The following is a 7732-nucleotide window of genomic DNA, read 5'->3' as shown; positions in this document are numbered from 1 at the left end:
AAAAAAGCTTTATCTATAATATTTTGCGAAACATAACATATCAGCACAATTTTATAAAAAATGTAAAATTATATGTAAAACATAACTTTTATGTATAACACTATGTGAAACAAATTTGTCACCACACTTTTTATAATAAGTTTTCTGATATAGTTTTTTATATAATAAATTTCACGAATAACATAACTTATATGCATAAGTTTTATTATCTAACATTTTTATGTAACTTATTCTAGACAAACTTCTAAATCAAAAATATGTTAAAAGTATATACAAGAAAATTTGATAGGTTACTATGAAAAATAAAAATAATAAAAACTAAAATAATAGAAAAGCATAAAACATATAATATGCTAATATGTGAGCGGATCATGCACGTAATGTCAAATAATAATAAGAAAAAGAAAACAGCACTGCTAGCGCCTCGAAGTCCGGATGGACGCCCGCGTTTGGACGTCGATGGCTACAATCAGTTTTCCCGCGTCCACGCATGGGCCCCGCTGGCCGGACGTTGCTTGCCCGTGCCTGCGTCTCACGGCCATGCGGGGGCCGCACCGTTGAACGTCGCCCACGCCACGCGCCCGCGCAGGGACCGCGCGTGTCTGCTCCCCTTTCCATGCGCATCCCATGTACAACGCGCAATCTATTTTTAAAGTATTCAGATGCAACACTTGCAACATACAAAAAAGAAAGATAAAACACTTAAAACATATTGCAGAAACACTTGAAAAACATTGCAAACATACACAAAGTCTAGATAAAACACTTGCAACATATGTGTGAAAACATATGCAACATCCAAATAAACATGCTTGCAACATACGTCTAAAAAACAGATGAAACATTAGGAACAGAACCTTGCAACATACGTGTACAACCATCGCAACATATGCAAAATCCTGATTTACTTTTGCAACATCCATATGAAACACTTGCAACATACCTCTAAAACATCTGAAACACTTGAAACATATGCTTTCAAGCGCAACATCTACTTGCTGCTTGGACGAAATAGAGGCTCGTCGACGCGGAGCTCGACGCCGGCATGGAGCTTGGGGCAGAGAAGCCAGCGGGCAAGTGACTGCGCGGCCCAGGCGAGTGGCTACGCTGTTCCGTCGAGTTGGTACACGTGTGTGGTCCCCCGTGGCGAGGCGCCCCTGTAGTAGAGGCGGCAACGCTGCCCGTGGTGAGTGACCCCACGCTGGAGTAGGTGAGCGGCGAGCGAGTGGCGTGGTGGAGTCAGATGCGCAGGTCAGATGGCGCGTTGGATAAGGCCGCTATGGTGACCAGAGCCTCCTAGACGAGTAGATACGAGCATCCGCTTTAGGGAGAGGAGCAGCGGCGTGGGAAAAAAGCATATTTGGTGGAGACTGTTGGGCCGTTGATAGGCTATATGGGTTGTGGTCCAATTTAAAAAACGTCCGACGAGAAGGAAACAAGCTGAACGCCCGCGTAGGAGAATTACCAAAAAGAAAAGTTAGCCCTATGTGTTTGTTCCGAGCAGTTTGCGGATGGCTAATACGTGAGTGGATGGCCTACCTCATGTCGAAAAGCCAAATTCGTTCGTTTCGAGCGAATGAACGCTAAAATGGAATTAGGGTCTAGGTCCACATAACCAGCTAGATTCTCTATTCCTATCCAAAAAAAATATCATTTTGGGTCTACTTAGATCAAAGAGTTAATAGTTTGTTGCTAACAATTAGCTTTATATGATTTCGATGGATCTAACTAAGGGCCAGTTTGGCACAGCTCCGAGTTTGGTTTCTTTGCAGCTCTTGCTTTGTGTGTTAGCCCAGAGTGCTTTGGTTTTTTGAATTGCTTGGGTTCTTCTAAGGAGAAACTTGAAGATTTGTTACTCTTGGTGTTCGCCAACACCAAGACAGGTCCAGTGTATGACTTAGTGACCTTTCTTGGTGGAGCTGTTGTGAGGAGCAAGGCTCCAAGAAGCTTTTATAGGGTATTGAAACCCACCATGTCGAATTAGCAAATGTGTATTCACTAGTCAAGAGGACCGTAACCAAGTATTTGTGACTTAGGTGCTCCAACGTGGATTAGAGAGTTGTGGCAACAACTGAGACTACAAGAGAAAATCTGGTTGTCTGCTTGCCTTGCTCTTTCATACTAGTCATACTTTCGTTGTTTGCAAGTTACTTTGAGTGACAACTAGAACTCTTGCTAGTATGTGCTTAGTATATGTTTCATTATTGCTCTTAAAAACTTGATCTTAATGTGATCTTTTCTAAGGACATAATTGGCTTGTTGTCCCTAAGGACTCATTAGCTTGTCTTTTTTTATCATCATTAGCTTAGAAGAACTTAAGAGCCATGGTGTTTATGGGTTTAGAAATTGCATAGGTTAAGGGTTGTTGCTTTAATTCTTTAAGCCCAATTCAACTTCTCTTGGGCCATTCGGCCCTTACACCTTTGTAGCAAGCACATATTGTGACTATAGAAAGGCTTGGTGACTAGAAGTATACCTTTGGTTAGCTTCATCATAGACTAAAGGTTATGGTTTGGCAACCGCTACCATAAGACACATCCTTGTCTTTGAGAGTATCCCCTCTCTTAATTTGGTCTTTATTTATGGTATTTAAGTATCCACATTGTGCTTTTTTTGTGTCATCATTACCTTTTCTAATTTAGCAGTCTAGTTGATACGATTGGCTTGGCTGTAAAACTCTGTAGGTTTGGGTAGGTAGAGCACAAAACAAAAACCTATGATGCACATTATGCTAGTTAGTTTATTATTTTCTACTGTTGATAAGACTATCCTAAGGACATAAACATTCTCTCTTAATTCTTGGCATCCACTCAAGGTGAAAGATAAACTTGATTCCAAATCCTTTTGGTTTCCATATACAAGACTACTACCCTTAGTTATTTGATTACAGATTCAAAGATCTTGCTGTGGTGGAAGAAGAAGATTGTGATCTTATCATAACACTATGCATTCCTAGCCTAGCACAATTCACTCGCCTAGAAGAGTTAGAATTGAGCATGACTCCTTCTCAAGAGGGGAGAATGATGAGAAATCCCAACCAGACATGCTCTCTCCAGTGTCAATCTATAAGTGCATCTAGCCCTTTAGGGGGTTTCGGTGAATTGAATGACAACACCATTAAAGGTCTAACAAGTTTGCTAAGTGTTGAACAGCTAGTCCTAGAGCACCTTGTATCCGCTGAGCAACACCATCTTGAGCTTGTCCGAGCAGTTGAACATGTAGCTGGTAGTGGGGGTATGGCCCTCGGTATCCACAAGACAAGACATGGGCCGCACCATCAGAGGTGGCCCAGCCCACAAGATCAAGGCGTGCACGGCGCTGCTCGACGTGCACCGCAAGCTATTGTATAGTACCAAATAGGATATTTTCCTTGTAACCCTACCCCTCTAGAGTATATAAGGAGAGGCAGGGGTCCCCTAGTGGACCGATCGATACATCTCAATGCAATACATCAGAACACAGGATGTAGGTATTACGTCATACTAACGGCCGAACCTGTCTAAATCTTGTGTCTTGGTGCTTGTATTACCATCTCGCTCACCTCAATAACAAATCTACCATCGTGGGATACCCCTCGGTGGACTGCCGAGCATCTTTTGTCAACAGTTGGCGCGCTAGTTAGGGGTGTGCGCTTGATCCATGGCGAGCCAGGTGGACCTCAAATCAACAACGCATTCTCATCATCAATCTCGTGGAGATCCATGCCGGTCCACGACGACGATTCATCGCTGGCTACACTAGCCCCCGCGGCAGCAGATCCAATGTCGGAACCACCTCTGAGGTCGCCTTCACCAACAACTCACCGCCCGTTAGATGCTCGCTGTCAACGCCGACTAGATAACGCCATACGTCGCCGACCAGACTTTCTGTCTAAAGCTAAGTCACGCTTTAATATTTTCCTAAATATTCTCCAATCTTCATATATCACCATGATGTTTCTCCGAACTGTTTTATCCATGTTTGCTCTCCAAACGATTTTCCAAACCCTTGAATAGTCGCGTTGATGCTCAGACGCCTCCAGAGATGGCCCTGTCTTCGGCTCCTCCCTACACGTGCTACGGGCTCCGCACTCTGCGTTATGGGTGGTCGGCAGCGGCTCCTTGGTCATGCCTGTTCCTCCTACACGTGCACGGGCTCCGCGCTCGATGTTATGGACTATGGGCTAGCTAGGGCTGGAGACTTAGCTACACACTAACTGGTCAGGCGGTTTATATTAAATATAAATACATCTTCGCTCCAACTGATCGTCGAGCTACATACGCTATTTTTTCTCTCCAAAGTTCATATATTTTTACATCATGTACTACCCGTGCTACATGTTTGTATTGCAGGGTCATCGTCCAAGTGATCGGACCACCTGGTGCTCGGACTTCTCCACCGATCAACTGGTCGGACCGCTTGGTTCATCGACTTCATCGCCAACCAGTTGATCAGACTATTCGCCAGTCATTTCTAGTCAATGCTCACTTCGCCGCCGACTAGTTGACCAGACTATTCATCGCTCATGCTTCATCGCTAGCTACGCCGGGGACTCCTCGGCGCTCGGTTTCTTCGTGCTCGAGGACTAAGTGGGCACACTTCACCGCACGAACGTCGCCATCTACGCCGGTGCTCAGACCTCACCAGCTTCGCTGGGAACTCCTCGGTGCTTGGACATCGCCAGCTATGTCGGGGACTCCTCGGTGCTTGGACATCGCCAGCGACACCGGGGACTCCTCGCTCCTTGGTGCTCGGACATCGCCAGTGATGCCGGGGGCTCCTCGCTCCTCGGTGCTCGGACATCGCCAGCGACGCTGGGGACTCCTCGTTCCTCGGTGCTCGGACATTGCCAGCGATATCGAGGACTCCTCGCTCCTCGGTGCTCGGACATCGCCAGCGACGCCGAGGACTCCTCGCTCCTCGGTCATCACCAGCGATGCTGGGGTCTCCTCACTCCTCGATGCTCGGACATCATCAGCGACACCGGGGACTCCTCGCTCCTCGGTGCTCTATCATAGCCAGCAACGTCGGGGACTCCTCGCTCCTCGGTGCTCGGACATCGCCAGCGATGTCGGGGACTCCTTGCTCCTCAGTGCTCGAACTTCGCCAGCGACGCCGGGGACTCCTCGCTCCTCAGTGCTCGGACATTGCTAGCGACACCGTGGACTCCTCGGTGCTCCCTTGGTGGTTGGATCTTGCTATGTCTCATCGGTGTGCTATCAAGCTGCTCCATGCTATTCGGATCAGGGTGCTGATCTTGGGCAACATATCTGGGGTCTTGATGCGCGCATGTCAGATGACGTCGGTAAAGCTTTTAGACTTCTTTTTCTTTGACCCTGCTACAAGATTCATTCTATATCTTCTAGCAGGCTCAGGGACTAAGTGGGCACACTTCACCTTGCGGTGAATATGCTTGTTCTCATCTCGAGGCTACGCCCGGGGACTGACTGCTTGCTTGGCTGGTCTTCTACTTTTTGACCCTGGCACCACGTGACTATGTCATCTACTGTCAGGCTCGGGGACTAGCTGTGGGGTATGGCCCCCGATATCCACAAGACAAGACATGGGCCGCACCATTAGAGGTGGCCCAGCCCACAAGATCAAGGCGTGCACAGCGCTGCTCGGCGTGCACTGCAAGCTATTGTATAGTACCAAATAGGATATTTTTCTTGTAACCCTACCCCTCTAGAGTATATAAGGAGAGGCAGGGGTCCCCTAGTGGACCGATCGATACATCTCAATGCAATACATCAGAACACAGAATGTAGGTATTACGTCATATTGACAGCCAAACCTGTCTAAATCTTGTGTCTTGGTGCTTGTATTACCATCTCGCTCCTGATCTCGCTCACCTCAACAACAAATCTACCATCGTGGGATACCCCTCGGTGGACTACCGAGCATCTTTTGTCGACACTGATCATTAGGAGTTGGCGTCTGACCAGTTTGACTAGGAGTCGAGCTATTGAATCAAGCATCTGACTAGTTGAACTGGTAGCCGAGCTGTTGAATTGAGCATCCGACCAGTTGAATTGGGAGCCAAGCTATTGAATCGAGCGTTCGACCAGTTTAACTGGGAGTGAAATTGATTTTATTACATACACTTATGGATTGTGGAATAGGAAGTGTATATAGGTTCAACAAGAAGGCAAACTTGATGATATTCCACATAATATTCAAATCAAGGCTAAAATTGTGTATTGCTGTGTTGGAAGATCACGAAAACAATATAGTTCAAGAGAAAGACAACAATGCAAATGGAGTTGATGAAATGGCTTCTATGTTGAGGAATATCATAGTATCATGAGAAAGCAAACATATTTGGCAAATGTTAAAAGAGACATGAGTTATGATTTTGGATTGGTCTCAATAATGGCTTGCTTTGCATAAACAAGAAGAGTTTGATAGTGGATTTGCTTTGATCAAGCTAGAAGTATGAAGATAGATATTGAAGTGAGTATTAGGAGTGTTAAGCCAAGATGAAGAGGATATAAGGAATCATGAATTGGCTTGACCATATTGATGTTGATTCATATATGTCTTTATGTGAATCAAACTAAAGCCTGATTGATCTCAACATTCATATCTAGAAGATATTCAAGCAAGGATCATACTATTGATGAAATAGTTTTTCAATGGATGCTTAATATGATGTGACTTGTGTATGGCTTGATAAGGTGAAGATAGCAAGGAAAGGGCTTTGAGGGACTAAGCGAAGGTGAAGGGCAAGCGATGGCTTGAGGACCGAGGTACCATGGCTAAGATGAAGAAGAGAGTACTTGCATTGAGTTGATGAACTAATCAAGCTATAAGGAGTCATATTGTGTTGAGGATCAAATCATTAGTAGAAGTGACTTGGAGCCATGAGGTGAACTCATATGTATGGAAATGGTTCAAGTCACATGCTTAAGATATGTTTGCTCAAAGAAATGAGACAAAGATGTTTGTAAATCCTTTATGAAGTGATATTGAGAAAGAGGATAATACATGCGATGGTGGAAACCCCCAATTATAAAAAGATGCGGTGACCAACTCAAAGGTGTTTAAATTCTTTGATGTTTTGAATTTGAGTTTAGGAAAAGTCATACTATAAAGGGGATACAATGCACAAGCTTTAATGTGCAACCAAGTGCTCATTTACCCACCAAATATCCTTAAAGCCTCAGCCAAGACAACAAGCTTTGCAATCCTATCTTTTGTGCTGCCTGGCAGGTGAGGCACTGCTGCACCTGAAGAGAGGCACTACCACAGTGCGGCACTGCCGCACTTGAGGAGCGGCACTGTCGTGACTCAAGTGACTATTGGGGCTAGGGGGTATTTATACCCTTCCTCTTCCTCCCCAATGGCTTTCTTGAACCTCCTGCTCATTCTAGCTCATCAAAAATAGAAAAGAGCTGCTCTCTCTCCCTCACTCACCATTGGAGACCCTCAAGCTTCTCCCTTTGATTCCTGTGACAGAACCACCCAATTTATACAAGATCAGATACGGCTGTCCCCACTAACACGTTGACATGCACATACTTTCACTTATATAAACCCGGTAGTCCGTCGAGTGTTACGAAGGACCTCGGTAAATCAACATCACAACCAAGATCACGTAATTAAGCAAATACACATCACATATGCAGAGTTGCAGCGGAAATAATATTACAAATGGTTTCACAAATAATAGTACAAGTTTGGGTTTCAAAACCGATTAGTGAAAACAACATAGCTTTTAAAGGATTACATTAATATAATCTCCAAATACATT

Source organism: Miscanthus floridulus, chromosome 1 (genome assembly GCF_019320115.1).
Source record: "Miscanthus floridulus cultivar M001 chromosome 1, ASM1932011v1, whole genome shotgun sequence".
Taxonomy (NCBI): Eukaryota; Viridiplantae; Streptophyta; class Magnoliopsida; order Poales; family Poaceae; genus Miscanthus; species Miscanthus floridulus.
This window is presented reverse-complemented; position numbering follows the sequence as displayed.